General features: G+C 47.6%; 1 long non-coding RNA gene across 1 annotated transcript; it reads left to right on the top strand.

Annotated features, from left to right (window-relative positions):
* Nucleotides 1-6,001: 6,001 nt before the first annotated feature.
* LOC309852275 lies at nt 6,002-18,438 on the top strand. The gene is made up of 3 exons (XR_014305148.1): nt 6,002-6,142; nt 17,834-17,890; nt 18,194-18,438. It is a non-coding gene; the product is annotated as an uncharacterized lncRNA (long non-coding RNA).
* The last annotated feature ends 558 nt before the right edge of the window (nt 18,439-18,996 follow it).

Raw genomic sequence — 18,996 nt, 5'->3', positions numbered from 1 at the left:
GAGCCCTTAACCGACTGAGCCACCCAGGCGCCCCATAAGTTACTGGCAATATTATTGAGAAGAACTAAGAAGAGACAAGCACTGAACTAGGAATCTTGTGACTGGAGCCAGCGCTTTCTCTCTTCCAACTTGCCTGTCATTCCACACCACTGTGTCCATTGGTCTAGGCTAGTAACACGGAGCACCTAGTTCCGGAAACATAAATCAGCACTCGCTGGTTTCTTGCACGTGGTACACATCCATCATGGCGGAAGGGCTCTTCATTTTGTAGTCAGTCACTCAGGACTTCAAAGAATCGGGGCTTCCACCATCTCAAGCATTGCTAATCACGGTACCAGAAAGAAAAAAGATAATCCACTGCACTTACATGCTTAGCGAAGCAGTGACTCATGTCATTTCCATTAACAATTCATTGGCTAGTGCTGGGCACATGCACTTACTCACCCATACAGTGGGCCAGGAAGTCAAGTCCTAGCTGGAGCCCAGGACGGGAGAGGACCAGAAATACTTGATGGACAGAACTATTAACTAACAACTACACCCAAAGGCTACGGATAGAACCTCTCGGAAGAGGAACCTTCCTCTTCCGAATTGGAGGCCAAAGCTGGGATGAGTTAGAATATCCATTGTCTTCTATCACTGATGATTCCTGTCCGGCTCAGCTTCCTCCCTATTCCAGGGTCCACACGCACAGGGGAAAGAGGAGATGTGACCATGCTGGATGAGGTCACGCTTTGAGGCTGTGCCTGAGCCCATGGGGGGCCGCACATGTGCGTGGTGGAAGGATCTGGCAGGCTTTGCCTTTCCCAGGGCCTCCTTTTCCCTCGAATGCTGGATTCATCCCTGCCTATCAGAAATTGATAAGGCCATGGAAAAAGTGAGACTGTGGCTGGGGATCAGAAGGGAGGCCTGGTGTGGGGGGAAGCTGGAAACGTTCCTACCATCACAGGAAAAGTCTGTCTTGTATCTCACCATGTCCCCCCCTTCGCCCCCGGATTCAGGAACTCATGCGAGTTTTCCACAAACTGATTTTGTTGCATAGAAATTGATGAATGAGCTCAGGCATGCAAGCTGTCATGGAAAACAGCCCTTGAGATACTGGTCACCGATCCCTGGCGCGGGGTCAGAGCAGACGGTAGGGCGCTGAATTGGTGGGTGGGGGGAGGCCTTCATTTTTCTTTACATGAACTTCATCATGGTTTGTTTCCCACCCAAGCCAGGGGCTCAGCCCTGGGAGGATCCAGGCTTGGCCTGGACCACTCAGGAGCAGGACTCTGACCTACAGTAGTGCAAGCCCATTCATGAAAATTTGTCACGGATTTCTGGAAGCATCCTGAGAAACAGAAAAAGCAAGAAAAGTTATAGTGGAGTTTATGTTGAATTTGAAAGACATATGAAGGTAACTTTCCAAAAGGGACTTTGAAGATGGCGGGGAGGAATGGCCTTAAGCTAGTCCTCCCCACAGCCAGGTGGGGAAGCGGTTTCCCACACTGGGTTGAGGATAGAAGGCTGCACGACCTTGAGCCTCAAGGTCCTGAGATCAGCCACTTGACCATGAACTATCCCCACCATGGAGTCACATCAAGCTCAGAGAGGAAAACACATGCTTTGGCCCCCTGGGAGCTCAAGCCACTTTCAAAGAGCAGAAAGACACTGGGGGCGTGGTCATGAAGTGACTGAAGGAGGGTCACTGCTGGTCCCATAGGGCGCTGGGTGTGATCTTTAAAAAGATGTCCACTCTAGTGGGTGTGCAGCCCCCCTCCCTGTCCTGGCTGGTTGCCCGAGGGCAAGATTTCCTTCTTAAGTCTGAGCATAGGCTCTGGTTCCTTCCTCAAATTAGAGATCCACTTCCTCCACCCACAAGGCCTCCCTGCTTGGGCATATGAATTGCGTCCCTGAAATCAAAGGCTGCAACTCTCTCCTCTCTCCCCCCCAGTACCTTTACCTGACCTCTCCTGTTTTTTCTGCATCCTGGGGAGGGGCGGGGATCTCTAGAGGAGCCCCAGCACCCTTGTTCTTTGTTCTCTCCGCTCCCGATGGTCCCCAGCACCACACCACGTTTGTCTCTGTGTGTTGGGAATACTTCCCCCAAGAGATAGTACATCCCTGGGAAGGCAGGGGTCCAATTCGCCCAGTGCCATGCTAGAACCCAGCCCCTAAAACAGTGCCTGACACACAGCAGGAACTCAAGAAAATAGCTTAGCAAATGACTGAACAAAGGAAAGAAGTCTAAGCTCATTGATATTTTTGTGTTTTATCCTGAGAGAGCGTGCTTCTATTCTATAGTTAGCAACGCAGACGTGAGGAATGCTTTCTCTTTCTCTTAGCTGGAATCTTCCGAAGTATCAGGGGAGATGGGCTATGTCTTGCCTCTCAGACCCATGAATCTCAGGGTGAGAATTTCACTCGCTCCCACTCCTTTGCAGATAGATAGCCACAAAGGCCCTCCCTGTTGGGTGCACTGACCAGATGTGATTCGCCATCAACCAGGATTTGAATTCCTGCTCTGCCACTTCAGCTCCCTGGGGAAGACCGGTGGTCTGGATGGTAACCCTGAAGGCTGGTGCCCCTGCTGTAGCCTCTGGAGCTGGTTAGTAACCTCTCCGGGTCTCAGTGTTCTCATACGTTCAATGGGGACAATAGCAGTACGATGATTGCAGGTTTGTGAGGATTCAATGAGCGTAGAAATGTGAAAAGATTAGACGGTGTCTGGCGTGTAATAAGCCACAGGGCAACGATACCGATAATGTTATTACTCCCCACGGGGCCACAGTTCTCTCTGGCTGGGACCCCAGGGGAGGTCCAATGGGCTGACTCAAGTCACTCGATCATTCATCACCCAGAGAAATCTCCCCTGGCCCATGCCCTGAGCCTGGCCCTTTCTCAGCCTCAGGGAGGAGGAGGGTCCTGGGAGGGATTGCTGTTGGCCCTGGGCGGGTCAGTGTGCTGAGGGAACCAGCAGGGACAGCTGAGTGCCCCATTCTGTCCTCCTGCGACTGACCTCTCTCAGCACCTCAAGAGAGCCCCCTCTGAGAACCCACCCCGGAAGCCGTGATTTCCATATCGATTTATTAAACCTCAACTGTATGTGAAGCACCGGAACTATGGGGGAGACCATGATGTCCTGCCCTCAGGAAGCTCAGCTTCCAGTGGCCCTAGCAGATCCTAAACTGATCACCAGAGGATATCTGGGGTCCGGCAGAGAAAAAAAAAAACAACCCAAATGCTCTCTGATTGTTTCCTTGGGCTTTCCATAACGGACGTTAGGCTGGGGGTTGCACCTGTCTCTCCGGCAGAAAATGGGTTTCCCTTGGTGGAAAACAGCAACACAGGGCCCACGATGGGACTCTCTTTCATTGATTAGATGAGGCTGGGCGCCTGGTGATCGCTAATGGCTGCCAGGACCCTTTGTCTCTGAGTCTGTCTTTGCAGGATGGAGATGATCTCACTTGGTCTGTGTGGCTCAGCTCATGGAAGGCAGAGGTCCTCCCTGCCTCTTTCCACTTAGTTGCTCCCTCTTCCAAACCATCCACCACAGGAAGCCATAGATTTTCCCTTTTTTCTTTGTTTCTTTCTTTCTTTCTTTTTATTTTATTTTTTTAATTTTAATTTTTATTTATTTTATTTATTTTTATTTTATTTATTTATTTGAGAGGGAGAGTAAGGAAGAGAGAGAGAGAGAGCACAAGCAGGGGGGCAGCAAAAGGAGAGGGAGAGGCAGACTCCCCACTGAGCAGAGAGCCCGATGGGGGACTTGATCCCAGGACTCTGAGATCATGACCTGAGCCAAAGGCAGATGCTTAATCGACTGAGCTAACCAGGTGCCCCCCAGAGATCTTTCTAAGATGCAAAGTTGACCCTGACGATTATTTTCAAGGAATCGGGGGTAGTATCCAAGAAATCCCAGTTCCTCTAGTTGACTTTCAGATAGGGGGACCCTACACCCTGATTTGTCTGACGTAGTCCTGATTGAAGACTATTATCCTCTGCTCTTAAGATCTAGAATAATTATGCATGGAGCCCCCTTTCCCCTCTTCCCTCAGACTGGAAGGTTTACATCCAGAAACAGAGGAATGAAGCTTTTCATGACTTGGTCCTACTTCCTACTTGTTTGACTGCTTCCTATACCTCTTTGCAAGCAAACTATCCTCCAGCCTGCTATGCTCCCTCTAAACTCCAGGACACGTGGTGTGCTGCTTCTTCTAGTGGGACATTTCCCTTCCCTACCATCCTACTCCCCTTCTACCTCATCCCAGTTACCACCAGGGTTCCCTCCCCCGGGGTTCCCTCCAGGAGGGAGGCCCCCCCAAGTCCCCACCTCCTCTGTGCTCCACACCCATGAACTTCCCCCATCACAATGTCTTCTTAAATAGCAACTGTCTCCACGCTAGACCGAACGCTCCATGAGGACAGGACTGTTCTTGATATGCTACTCCTCCTTTATGGAACCTTCGAGAGCATGAGGCATATCCAAAAACTGTATGTTGCGTGAAAGGGATGGATAAGCCGACTTGCTCAGTCTGAGGTGAGAGTGCTTTGGGGAAATTCTCGGGAACTCTGAAAATACGAAGGGCCAAATCTTTATAAAGGTGACAAAATAGCTCTGGTGCAGTAAAGGCCTTTGTTCTCTTAAGAAAATGCAAATGCACCCAAAGCACCTTGCCCCTTTCTAGTCTTGGGGGAGTCCTTCGAAGTGACCCACGCTGATTTACAGATGGACTCTGGGCCCAAACAACCAGTCACAGACCTTCCATCAGCGGGGGTGGGGGGTAGTGGGAGGTGGGGAGGCCCCCAGGGGCAAGCACCAGGTCTTCCAGGCTGAGCCAATGGGCCCCTCCCAGGGGAGCCACCAGAGCCCCTAGGACCAGGCCAACAGCTCCTGCCATCTCTGCAGATAGCACCTGCCAAATCCTGCCCCCCCCCCATGCAGGCTTCCTCCTTCCCGACACACAAGAACTTACTTCTGCATCCGTCCCAGAAATCTCTCCAGAAGCAGCCAGCCAATGAAACAAAAAATTTTAATATTTCCCAAAGCTCTGGTCCCTCGATGTCCCTATCAGGGTGATGCTGTGGGGAGGAGGGAGAGGGGAAAGCCTACAGTGGGATTTCTTCCCAATAAAAGAATTGATTTGTGAGGGCGATCTTCGCAGAGTATGATAAAAAGATGTAAGTTCACAATAGTCCAGGATGTCATAAATTACCGGGATGGCTCACTCGGAGGCAAAGATACATGGACAAGCGTGTGAACGTGCCAACCATAAGCTTATGGTGGGGGAAGAAAAAAAAGGCGGATGCTCCCAGCTCTCCCTTCTTCTAGACAAAGGCTTTCTCAGTCTGATTTTCTCCGCCTGGAGGTCCCTGGGCACTTGTACCATCAGTAACACTTCACGGAGCCTTCAGTCCTAACAAATAATTAGCTAAAATTGAACCAGGGATTTCGTACCTGCATGTCATAGGTCTGATATGAATAATGAGGCAGAAGGTTAACGGTGGGTCAGAGACAGTTCCCCATCTTCCAGCTTATTTATTCAGCGAAATGAGAAATTGATCACATTATGGCGTATAGGGGGAGGCCTGATTCATCGCAATCAGCTTGGAATTGGCAGTTTTGACTGTAGGCAATTTGGGGACATTACTTATGCCTGAATAGGCTGGGAAGGTCATTTATAGCTTGTTAACACCTTTCCGACCTCCTTCATCTCCAGATCTTACTCGCCAACCTCTTTGCCTTGCATCAGGGCCACCTAAAAAAAAAAAGAAGAAGAAGAAGAAGATGAAGAAAAATCACAGATTGGGAAGAATGACACCTTCCTATAAAATTAAAACCGCTACAGAAGATACTCCAGAGAGGGCTTCTTAAAATATGTGCGCATCAGAATATGATTTGTTTGTTTACACACCCATCCATTGTCCGTCCATTCACCGGCCACCCCTTGTCTGTTGAAACACGATGATGTCATAAACCCCTTTGGTGAACTCTGGCTGCTTATGCAGCCTCGGCCACTGTGTCAGGTGCAGCAGAGTGGGGATGACAGGGGAGCGTTGGTGACTCCAGGGACACGGACAGCTGACGCCTCTGCATGAAGCTCCACACCAAGCTCTGGGGATGTTCTTAGAATCCAGCCCAGTTCCTGGCAAGCAAGTGCGGGACACATGGGGGTTCTGGAGGAGTTGCTCGTGTCCTGAGAGCTCACTGTACTCAGGGTGCAGAGTGGGGCAACTGAAGGGGACTGTGGTGGTAGCGTGGGTTAGGACCCCACCATTGGTCTCTGAGCTTTGAAGATGGGTCCTCCCCTTCAAAGTGGGGACAAAATTGAGTGTACTTCAGGTGACGTTTTAAAACATTTTTTAAAAAGATTTTACTTATTTATTTGACAAAGAGAGAGAGAGAAAGCGAGCACAAGCAGGGGGAGAGGCAGAGAGAGAGGGAGAAGCAGGCTCCCCACTGAGCGGGGAGTCTGACGTTGGGCTCGATCCCAGGACCCTGAGATCATGACCTGAGCTGAAGGCAGATGCTTAACCAGCTGAGCTACCTGGGAACCCCTAAAAACATTCAAAAACACACAGCATGCACACCCAGCACATGGGATGTTCCATTAAAAGCAGATGTCCTCACTATTACAATCATCATCATGGTCATTCTGGCTGGAAGACATCTTTGCCTGCCCTTGGAGAACTGCTGCTTTCCCCTAAGCCCCACCCCCGAGTTCAAGAAAGGGGTCCCCGATGGTTACTGCTATGTAACCCTCCACCCCAACATGAACCTTAGGGGCTCGACGTGGCAAAACCGCTTACTGACTTCATGTTCCTCTGGGTTGACAAGGTTCAGCTGGGCAGCTCACCTGCCGGTCTCACTAGCAGTGTCTCAGACAATTGCTACCAGTGGGATCTGGGGCTGGAGTCTATCTGCAGACTCTCTGAGGCTGGGAGGACGGCTGGGTCCCTCTCCACCTGTCCCCAAGGCCAGCATGGGAACCTGGGGAGCAAGAGATCATGGCCATGGCATGATCGCAGCAGCACACGGGTCTCTGCTCCGCTGAGCAAAGGCCACCCGCATATATAGGAATGATTATACTACACGGTCTTCCCCTTCCTGTCATTAAATACTGTCCCCAGCCTGGGAGCATGGGGGAGGGGGGGCGGGGACGGAGAACATTTTTGTGCATGCTGTACATTGGTCAGATCTCATTGCCTTCAGTGGAGGCCCTGAACCTCTTTTTTATTTTCCCTCCAAGGGAAGAATCACCCTTCTTTGCTAAATTCCTGTTGTTCTGCAGTCAGACTCGAGTCTGCCTTAAGTAAGGGATTCAGAGCCCACAGACATGCCCGGCCTCAGACAGGCGGCTGACATGGAAGTGGAGCGAGGGATGGGGGGCACCGAAGGGCAAGGCCAAGACTGTTAGTGGTCTCTGCCTTTTCCCCACCACTCCCTTCACCACACACATGCGCACACACACACACACACACACACACACTCTCACACACTCACTCTCATCCCCACCCTCTTCCTAGCCCTTTTTACCCCTGCCCTTAGTAAACAAAACTCTTTCATTCTAGGGCCTGGAAGATTCCATAAGGAGTTGAGCCTCTTAACAGTCTATTTTAATAAAACTCAGCTCCCTGGCTGTATGGAGACCATAAAACATGCAGGTTCCAGCAATAATATGTTTAGTAGCCCTGCTTGATAAAGTGGAAATGTTTGCATGTTTCAAATTATGAGCAATTTAAAGTAGGAAGCTAGCAAGCCAGTTCTTGGGTTATGAAGCTTGACATTGTTAAGCCTTAAGAGAACACATACTTCAAAGTCTCCTGGTCTGAAATATGTCCTGTGTGCAGCTCGGCAAGGAGCAGCTGGGATAAGCCCGAGCAGCCGGGAGGGGAAACCACTGTGTGATTTGGCCGCCGGAGCTTTGGTCCTTGGACTCACATGCAGCCTTTTTGCTCGGGGAGATGTGTCCCCAAAGAAAGCCCTCCTACTCAACACCTACTTCCTGAAGACCTGTGCACTCTGTTGGCTCCCCCGTCCCCAGCCCCTGAACTCAGCTGGTGTTGGAGGCAATGATTTAGCATTACCAAAGCGTTCTAACCCTGTTAAATGCTGCAGGAGAGATCGGCACCAAAGCCAGCCCCCGGATCCTATCAGTGGTTTTAAAGTGACTTTATCTGAATCCTTTTGCTTTGGTTTATTTCATGTTAGACTCTGTGCAGCGTTTCATTTGAACAAGTGGTTTTGCAAATTTCACTCTGTCCCGGCAGCACTGGCCAACCGCCGGCGCCCTTCAGAGACTCCATTCAATGCTCGCTGTTCTCGTTGCCTAGAACACGCTTGTCCCGATTTTTCAGTTGGGTTTTCTCCCTCTCGACCCTCAGTTTGCAGCTGGAGTGTTACCTTCTTGGGAAGGCTCTTCCTGATCATGCCGGAGCTCCACATTTCTTCTTTCATGTCTTTTAGGTTTTCTTGTTCTGGGTGCTTACCACAATCTTGTAAGGATCTCATTTATTTCTTTGCTTCCTTGTTTACTGTCCATCTTCCCCAATAGCTTGGCAGTTTCCATGAGAGCAGAGGCTTTGTCTCCCTTGTTCACCACTGGGTGGCATATGTAAGTGCTCAACAAATGCTTCCTGGAAGGATATGTAGGGGAGTGGGTGGATGAGTGGGTGGGAGGATGGATGGTTGGATGGATGGATGATTGGACAGTTACACAGATGAATGATTGGGTAGATGGATGGATGGATGGATGGATGGATGGATGGATGGATGGATGGGCAGGTGGGTGGGTGGAGAGACAGATGGCTGGATGGGTAGATGGGTAGATGGAAGAGTGGACGGATGGATAAGTGGACGGATGGGTGGACAAATGGATGGACAGGTAGATGACCTGTAAGAATTTTTCAAACACCAAGACTATAGGGTTCTGAGTCTTTAGAGGATAAGATAAGGTGAACAGAGTTTGGAAAGTTCAATGCAGTGTCTTGACACCTTCGGTGACTCCTCTGACAACTAGAAGGCACATGAGCTCCCAGGGTCACTTTTGGGAAAGAGGGGTTGCCAGCAATGAAAACGACTCCACTTACCCCTTTAACATCGCGCTCCCTTCTTCGGTTTACTTTCCCAAGGCCCGAGATGAAAGATACAATTTCTATACCTTAAAAAAAAAAAAATCCCATAATTGCACCCACCCTGGATCCTCCGTCCCCAAGCAGCACCCCCAGTAACACAGGAACAAAGACAAGCCTGTTCTTGACTAGACAGCCGAGCCAGGCCCAGCCACCGTGTGGTATGCAACCCTGACCGGCTGGCTGAATTCTTGAGCTGATAAGAGCACTCCCTCCCTTGCTGAGAGGGAGCATGCAAATTGGGGTGAGGAGACCTCCCTGTGGTTCATTCTGCCCCTGTCCCTCCCTGGAAGGCACCCCCATATTCAGAGGGTCTCCTCTTACTTGCATCAAACCCAGGCTGCCTGTCTTTCTCTGGGTATTACTGGACAGCTCTCCTTGACCAACCCAAACTAGCAATGCCTCCATCCAAGGGCTCGGGTGGCGAGGCAGACAGTGCAGAATCTAGAACACACAGCCTAGAGTGGGGGCGTGAACATGGGCGTGCCCCTCCTGGGTCTCACTCCTGTTGTTCAATAAACAGGCTCCCCTGGGGTTCCCTGCATCTTGCTGGTCAAAGCCCCCACATTCAGAATGAGGTTGTCCAGGGCCACCGTGTAGAGCATTGACGTCATGGCCTGCTCGCTTCCAGGGGGCATTTGGGCACAAAAATACAATGTGTGTGGCATCACCTTGGAATCGTGCATCGTGGCAGTGCTGGGGAGCCCCCCCACCCCACCACCAAAGATCTGTTTCAGAGATTGCTGGGGGCCTGCCCAAGGTCACCAGCATGTACCCCCCCCCACCACCACGCAAGATTAGGGAAGTTGTGCATCAGGCTTCATCTGGGTCGTCAGCTGCGGAATATTTCCACTGTCAGTTCAACAAAAAGTGTGATGATCCCAGTAAAGCTTAACAAAGAAAACGCTATCGGGCAATTAGTAAGCCCAAGTCAGCAGGACTGATGTGAAATTTATCATGCTGGGGAGAGCGCGTTCATTTGCGTGTGACAAACGTCGGCGTGTGGGTGCTCAGCCTGGGGAGCTCAGAAAGACGGCAGCTTTGCCTTTCCATCCCCAGAGTTAGGGTTCAGATCCTCTTCTCCACTGAGGTCTCAAAGGGTGAAAAAACATGCAACTGTATTTTGCACGGAAGAGCGAAAGGGTTGATGTCCTGAGCTGGGGATGTGGAATGCTGCTTTTTAGGGACAAAGAAGTAGGGAAAAGTGAGTTACAAAGAGAAGCAACAATTTTTTCTCGCACTCAGAGAGAAAGCCTGCGAGGTGGCTGCTTTGAAACCTGTCCTGTAGGAAGACACAGTCTGTAGGGCTGTGAACTGGGGAAGGGGGCAGGGCACCTGCTCAGGCAGGTGCAAGCAGGAGGCAATAAACCAACACTCGCCCTTACCACCCTAGAGCCACGGACCAGCCAAGGTGACATTTCCAGAGGAGGGCACATGGCAGCCTCCCCAGAGCTCTCAGCTTATAGGTTTCAGGGTGGGCAGCCAGACCTGACTGGAGAGGTCTAAAGGATTGGGGTATTACTAGATTCACTACTTTCCTTCTGATTCCTTTCTTCCTTCCTCTTTCATTCTTTCTAATGAACCTGCCTTTACAAACTTACATGTGTTTGCTTTGGAAGAACAATTTCAGGGGGAAGCCCAAAAACACAGCCCTCTCAATGCCCCCCGCCCCCCACTCTCCTTCACAGCCAGAGTCTCTGAGCCACGCCAGGATGTAAGGTGTGTTTGGATGTGAATAAAACATTTATTGGGGATTTAAGGCTTTACTAGAACTTGGGAAGCCAAGGGGACAGCCGCATGGATGGTACCAGGATTCTTGGCTTAGCAAGGCTTACCCTGCCATCTTGATCCTCACTTCTCCCACTGTTCCCCTCCCTCTGGCTCTCAGGCCATCTCCACTGGTGTCCTCTTGACCTTGCTTCTGCCAAACCCCAAGCTTTAGCATCCCTGATAGTCCAGGGTCTGAGAGTAGGAGAGTAGGAAAGAATCAGAGGGAAGATTTGTTGAGTATCAGCTGGTAAGCCAAGCACCACAGGGGAGTCTGAGGGCATAATGAAGAGTACAACACAGTCTCTACCTGCCCCCCATGAAACCTTCTGTTTAAATGGAGATGAGCAATAAGTGAGCAGTTAATGATAGGTTAGGTGGAGAAATGCAGCAATCGGGTGGACAGGGTTGGTGAAGGGAGGTTAAATCACAAATTTATGGGACCACTGAGCTGGTAGGGTGGGTGTAAAGCAAGGAATACTTCCTGGAGGAGGTGTCCTTTAGGTTGAAATGTGCATGAGTGGAAGTTATTCGGGTATAGAGGAGGAATGGACATGAGACCAAGCTTGACATTGCTTTAGGAAGCTCCCTGAAAGGTCAGGGGCAGGGAGTGGGAATTGCCTGCACCTGGCCTCATACAACAGACAACATTTGTCAAACACTGAGGTGTTCGCTGAGAGTTATGGCCCAGGTAACCTCAAGGAAAGAATAATGGGAGTGTCCCATCAGGAAAGAAAGATCTGGCTGCAGGTGACCATCTCTCCAGTGAGGTGAGGCAGGGGTCCAGGGAGGCCAGGTATGGTGGATTAAAAATGGCCACAGAGCCATTTCTCCCATCAAGAGACAGTCGGTTTCCTCTCCTTTGGAATTTAGGTTGTCTCTGTGATTTATTTCGACCAGGGGTTGCAGAAGGAGTGTCCTTCCAGGATTTCCAAGTACAGAACTTGAGAGGACAGAAAATGATGTGTTCTTCCTCTTAGACCCCAAAGACCACACGGTGAGAATCCCCAGCCAAATGTGGAGACCACAGGGAAGTGAAGCGGTGTGTTCTGGTAAACAGCCTGGAAGGGAGGTGCAGCCACAGCCAGCACCAACTGCGCAGCGTGTGAGACCGCCATCTTGGTTGCCCCAGAAAAACAGTCTCCACTCCAGTCAACCACACCTGAAACAGAATACTAGCACAGAAGAGCCCAATCAACCCCAGAACTTTGAAAGATAATAAATGACTATTGTCCTAAGGTCAGCTTGGGATGGTTGATAACTGAAATAACAGACAAAGGCCCAATCCTCTGAAACTGAAGTAGAAGTCAGTCACCTGTGTTGACCAGGCTCCCCACAGTGGCTCGTTCTGTCAACGATTAAGGAGCTCAAGATTTACTGACAAGCTTCTTTAGCCATTTCTGCCTTCAACACACCAGTACACTTTGATGGAATATGTTGGTCAAGACACTTACAGGAGACATAGGGAAATACTCCCTGCCCTCAGGGGCTCATTGTATATGCAAAAAGACAAAGGCACCAGGAACATCTGGGTGGCTCAGTCGGTTGAGCATCCAAGTCTTGATTTCTACCTGGGTTATGGTCTCAGGGTCCTGGGATTGAGCCCCGTGTCAGGCTCCATACTCAGCAGAGTCTGCTTGAGGCTTCTTTTCCTCTCCCTCTGCCCCTCCCCACTCCCAAGGAAAAAAAAAAAAAGACAAGTGTACCAGCCCAACTTGTTAGAGCCAGAAATTTAGATGTTATTCCAGAAACTTCTCTGTCCCTCCCCATCAAACAGTAAGAAATAACATTTGTGCAGAGCCCTTACTCTTCCAGGCATCATGCCAAGAATTTTCCATGAATTAACTCATTGCATTCTCATAACAACCTTAGGAGGAGAGTACTATTTTCCCTCCTGCTTCACAGGGGTGGAAACTGAGGCACAGAGTTAAGTCACTTGCCCAAGACCCAAAGCTGGTCCATGACAGAGCTGGGGTCTGAATCTAAACTGGGTAATCCCAAAGCCTATATTCTTAACCAGTCCTTTAGAATCAGTGCCCACCCGAGTTAGAGAGTTTGAGATGCAAATTCTTTACCATGTAAACTTGGCCAAATAATTTACCTGTTCAACTGTTTTTTTTTTCCCCCTTAAAATGGGGTCATACCTTTTTTATCAAGATTGTTGTACATAGACAACATAAGCATCTTTCTAGATACATAACCACAGACCAAAAAATGCTGGCATCTTTTCCCTTTCCTTAGTATCTCTCCCTCATTGGAGAAAACCCCTATCACATAGGATTTCTGACCTCACAAGAGTGGGCATGAGGCACCTGGGTGGCTCAGTTGGTTAGGCGTCTGCCTTTGGCTTAGGTCATGATCCTAGGGTCCTGGGATTGAGCCCCGCATCAGGCTCCCACTGCTCAGCGGGGAGCCTGCTTCTTCTTCTCCCTCTGCAGCTCTCCCTGCTTGTTCTCTCTCTCTTTCTCTCTCTGTCAAATAAATATATAAAATCTTAAAAGAAAATAAAATAAAAGCGTGGGTAAGTCATGGCAGTAGCTTGCCTCACATTGAATGGATGGTGTTTTAGACAGTGGCCTCTACTGGAGAAGTTCTGCATTGCAACCAGGCTCTATGATCATTGCAAACATGTAGCTTTAGGACAGGAGTCTGCAAACTTTTCCTGTAAAGGGTTAAATATTAAGTATTTTAGGCTTTGTGGGTCCCCAAATCTCTGTCATAGCTACTCAACTCTGTTGTAGCATGAAAGCAGCCAAAGGTTCGTAAATATATGAGTATAGCTGTGTTTTAATAAAACTTTATTTACAAAAACAAGTGGCAGGCCAGATTTAGCCTATAAGCTACAAGTTATTATTTGCTAACCTCTGCTTTAGTATAAGAGTAGAGAGCTTCTGCGGGCACAGCCTCTTCCAAGCACAGGAGATGATCCTATAGGCTAGGAGTACACTTAGAGGGTAAAGTGAGGAAAGGAGTGACAGATTCCAAAAACAGTGAAAAGGTCTGCCCGAGTATTCCTACAACTTTTGGTACCCAGCATGTCATAAGCCCGACTGTACTTCAGGCTTTCAATTCTAGTATTTACAATTTTGTAAGTGGCTTATAAGAATCTAATGCATCATTTATTTTTTAAAAAGTCAAAAGTAGTCCTTCAACAATCAGCTTTGTGGCATTAGGTCTAATGCACAAAGTTACAACCCTGTATCTCCTTTGTGCTCCTGGAGAACAATACTCTTTGGAAATGCACCAGGGGAAATAAGCATTCCACGGCAAAATATGCTGAGGAAAGTCTATATATTCTGTTCTTCCTTTTGGAGATCTCTAATGGATCTAAGTATATTAAAAGGCTGAGAGTTCCTATAATAACCCGTTAATCTTGGTGAACTCTGAGTTTTTACAAACTTGCTTGACCACAAAAACTTAATAGCTCATAGGTTAAAAACATAGGGTCTGGATCCAATAAAATGAGAATAATAATCCCTATCTCACGGGGCTGGTATGGAGAACACACATGAGGAAGCTTGTGAATGGCTAGACACAACCTGTGACGTAAGATATCCGGGCTGAATTCTGGCTGTTTGTTCTTTCAACATGCTTGGGAAATTCTGGTAAAGAGAATCTAGAAAGGTATTAATGAATTTGGTTCTTGTGTTAATCTTGAAAGGGGTTAGTTAATGGTAGTCCTTATTTTATGGTTTAACAGATGCTATAGTCGATCTAGAAATTTTTAGAAATTTCAGCTTAAGGCCTATGCTCACTACTAAGGCCCCTTCTGCATTCTTTTTTTTTTTTTTTTTTTTTTTTTAATTATTCTTGAAAGCAAAGACCGGCGGGTGTTGCCAGGTTAGAACTAGAGGCTCATAGAGACCGGTTCCTTAGGAGACATCAGACCTTTGGGAATTCTTAGGGCGGGTGGTGATCTGGAGAACCCTGGAAACGGGCTGAATGCAAATAGTCAGCTTGGGTGGGGGGAGTATGTGGATGCTGGTGGTCTCACTCCCCTCCACAGCAGGACCCTCTCACCCGCCCGCCCCCCCCAACAAAGGCCAGAGGCCCTAGATATTGACACATGCCTTTAAGCCCTTGGACACTTCAAAGAAAGAAGATTAGGAGCGAATCTCAGAACCTGTTCCCCAGAGAGAACCGTTTGTCCAAAAGTTGATATTATTGATGCTGGTAGAAGCTGAGAGGAGCGTGTAATTTATTTAATAAAAGTCAGTCTGTGTTTGCTGGGGCTCCTGAGTTTTCTTGCTTCCTTGCGAACATTCTCAGGGGCTAGGAGGGCCCCCTGTGATCAACACAAATGTTTGATCAGCTATGCGTCTTCTCCAGGGCAGCTCAGATGATCCGAGAGGCTTTGGCTCCCTGGTTGTCTCCAGAGTTTTCTCCTTAAATTCTTTGTTTCTCCAGAATTCATTATAAACGACATAATTACATCTCTTTTTCTTCTCTGATTGAGCACATTTCTTACAAATGGTGATTTACCATTTGGATGCGGGAGGAGGCTGAGCGAATGCCCTGCGCGCGGGCAGCCTTGTCTCTCCATCCCACAGCTCCACTTCCACCCAATGCCCAGCGGGCCACTTGCCATCATTCCTGTCCAGCTCATGCCTGGTGTGGGGCAGGGACAGAGCCCCACAAACCCAGAAGGAAGGAGCGCCAGGGTCAGCCCAAAGTTGAGCTTCACAGAACAATGGAATCCTTGTAGAGAATTTGAGATGTTATCATGAAAAATTAATGGAGGTATATTGTTCCCGAGTCTGGGCCCTTTTATCTGTATATGATTGCTATAATTCCTTGCTTAGAAGCAAACATCCGATTAAACCTTTGCTTCCCAGCTATAGTGAAAATAGAAACGAGGATTGGATAGGCAGCAAATTACCAACTGTAATAGGAAGAATTGAAAAATCAGAGACAGACACGAGAGAATTCATTTGTTCACTCATTCATTTTACTAATCTTTACTGTATTTCTTCTCATGCCAAGAACTACTTTGCAAGGTATAATGACAGCGGTGAACGTAATAGTTTATATTCGTTGAGCACATATTGCGCAAGAAGTATTACCTCCTTTAGTCCCATATGCTAGAAACTAGACTAATTTATCTTAGTTATACATAAATACAGAGGAGGAAACCGAGGATTGGTGAAGCTAAATGATGGGCCAAGGTCAACAAAACTCATAAAGAGCAGACTTTGGATTTCAACCCTGGCAGTCTGATATCAAGACTCCTGTGTTTGATTCCACCAGTAAGATGTCACTTAGGGCAAGCGAAGTCTTTGCTCTCATGGAGTTTGCATTCTAGCAGGAGACAGTCCATTGAAAATAAAGACAAAGGTCAACATATACATAAGCAGGATAATTTCGATTGGCTACAAAAGCACCGGAGAATATGAGAGGCAGGGACAAGGAAGTTATTGGGAAGATCCACCTTCCCCACCTTGGCACTTGTAATGGCAAGAATCTCATGGGGTCTGTTTGTCTCATCTGAGAGCAAGATGGATGGATGAGAGGGTCCTTCTGTGGCTCCTTTCTTCCTACGATCATACAGGTGGCACTCACCACTACTTACAACAGTGTGCTTCCTCTGTGATCTAATGCATGGGGTTTCCCAACATGGAGGGCACTAGACCACTGGACATGAGCTGAATTCGATGACACCAAAGCAAAAAGTCACCTTTGCTCTTAAGCCCATAATCCTATGGAGGACACCCAGCTACGGCCGAAAACACCTACTGATGTTCAAAGATCAGAACACACTTAGTGATTCTCAACTGAGGGTGACATTTTTTTTCCCCCAAGGGACATCTGGTGATGTCTGGAGACATATTTAGTTGTCACAAGTGGGAGGCAGATACTAATGGCTTCTAGTGGGTAGAGGCCAGGGCTGCTGCTAAATGTCCTACAATGTATGGGGAAGCCCCCTACAGCAAAAATGATCCAGTCCAAAATGTCAGTAGTGCTAAGGTTCAGAAAACTTACACTAAAGCGATATACACGTGCATCGAAGAGTGAGTGTGAGCACGAGAACAGGAGAATACCGCTCTCATTTCCTGAAGAGTCTGCACACAGAATTCTTCCAAAGTTCCAGGAGCTTTCAAATGACACTGTTGTGCATTGAACTGTGTTCATGTGTTGAAACCCTGACTCCTAAAGGGGTGATGTTTGGAAATGGGCCCTTTGAGAAGTGATTGGGTTGAGGTGAGATCATAATGGTGGGGCCCTCATGATCGGATTAGTGACCAACAAGATCAGACACCAGGGAGCTTGCTTCCTTTCTCTCAGTCATGTAGGGATACAGCGAGAAGGTGGCCACTGGGGAAGAGAGTTGGCTGGCACCTTGATCTTGTACTTCCTAGCTTCCAGAGTCATGAGAAATAAATTGCTGCTGTGTAAGTCACCAAGTGTATGTTATCATGTTAGGGCAGCCCAAGCAGACTAATAAGTTCTACTAAAACTTTCCATCAAAAATTCAAAAGTTTCTGTCAAAAAATTCAAAATTCCATCAAGATTCAAAGGTCAAATTAAAAACAAAAACAGGGGGCGCCTGGGTGGCTCAGTGTGTTAAAGCCTCTGCCTTCAGCTCAGGTCCTGATCCCAGGGTTCTGGGATCGAGCCCCGCATCAGGCTCTCTGCTCTGCGGGGAGCCTGCCTTCCCCCACCCCCGCCTGCCTCTCTGCCTACCTGTGATCTCTGTCTGTCAAGTAAATTAAAAAAATCTTAAAAAACAAAAACAAAATCAAAAACAAAAACAACTCAATCTTCAGAATCAAGAAGGGACCCACTTTCAAAATTGCCTACCACTTCCGTTAGAGCAAGAGAGGACTTGCTTAGAGACATGTGGTAAAAGAGACAATGCCTAAATCCCTACTTGCGTAAAATTGATAATACAAAACACATCTCCATTAGGGTCTTCTTTAATTGAAACGATGCTTTCTTTCATCCCTGCCAGGAAGAAGAAAAGTCATGTTTCCAGCTTGGACTGCTGTTTCATCTGTTAGACCTGCTCGTAAGCTAAGCCAAGTTTCGTTAAAAATTATTGGTCTCATAATTTTTTTTTTCTTTAAAGAGCCCCATATGGAACCAATCTCATGATAGGATTATAGCTGCAGAAAGCCATTGGGCATTTTGACCCACTCTTGGATTCTTAGGAGATTTTAAGTACAGATCTAATTTTTTCCCCACCCTGGAGAATTAAGTGAATATTTCAGCTAAACAAATAAATAAATACATCCAAACTTCAAAAGTTAGGCTGAATAAATGGTGAAGCAGATCTAGTCAACACAAAGAAATTTTTCTCTTGTCTTTACAGAGCCTATTTCCTTGATTGGCCCAATGCTCTTCCTCCGTGAGAACTTCACCTTCTCCTTGGGTGCCAGCCATCGCCCATTCTTGCCTGATTAAGAAATTCTCTGGGATGATCAGAGCATCTGCAAATGTGTAAAATATGATCTTAGCCCTTGCACAAGTATTTTAACAACCCAACCTTATGATAGGTTGTATTTCATTGGCTTGGAAGAAGCACTGCATTATCGGGGAAAACAGCACAGATGTTGCCTAATAAATGTTTTGGTTGTTGCATTATGTTAACCTCATGAAACATTTATGCAAATCTCACATTAACAAAAGGTAAAAGAACCATTATAGGTTATGAAGCATACAACAGGATGACCTTTGTTTTGTTTTTGTTTTGTGGGGCTTTTTGTTTTGTTTTGTTTTGTTTTTTCACCTCAGTATTTTATGGGTGTGTTTGTAACTCCTGGGGTTTCTATTTAGAAGCACACAAGGGCATTACAGATTTTCATCTCTTCTGTTTTCAGTTCTGTTATCATTCCTTCCAGCTGATTTCACATTTTATGATGCTAATGGTGGCGGTATGGTTTTAAGTTTCTCTCCTGTCAGCTGGTCAGTAGATCCGAGGGATATATTTAATAGAATCTGACAGCTGATGGAACCAGTCTCATTGAAAGAGGATTTGATATGTGGAGTGAATGTGAGGACCCTGAATTCGCCATAATAACGGCCATTATGATTCAACCCCTCACAGCCAATATAACTCTTTCTCTTGTACACACCAGTACACGTGTATAAAAGACATGACTTCTGGATGACTTC

Source organism: Mustela nivalis (assembly GCF_964662115.1).
Source record: "Mustela nivalis genome assembly, chromosome: 18".
Classification (NCBI taxonomy): Eukaryota; Metazoa; Chordata; class Mammalia; order Carnivora; family Mustelidae; genus Mustela; species Mustela nivalis.
This window is presented reverse-complemented; position numbering and strand designations above follow the sequence as displayed.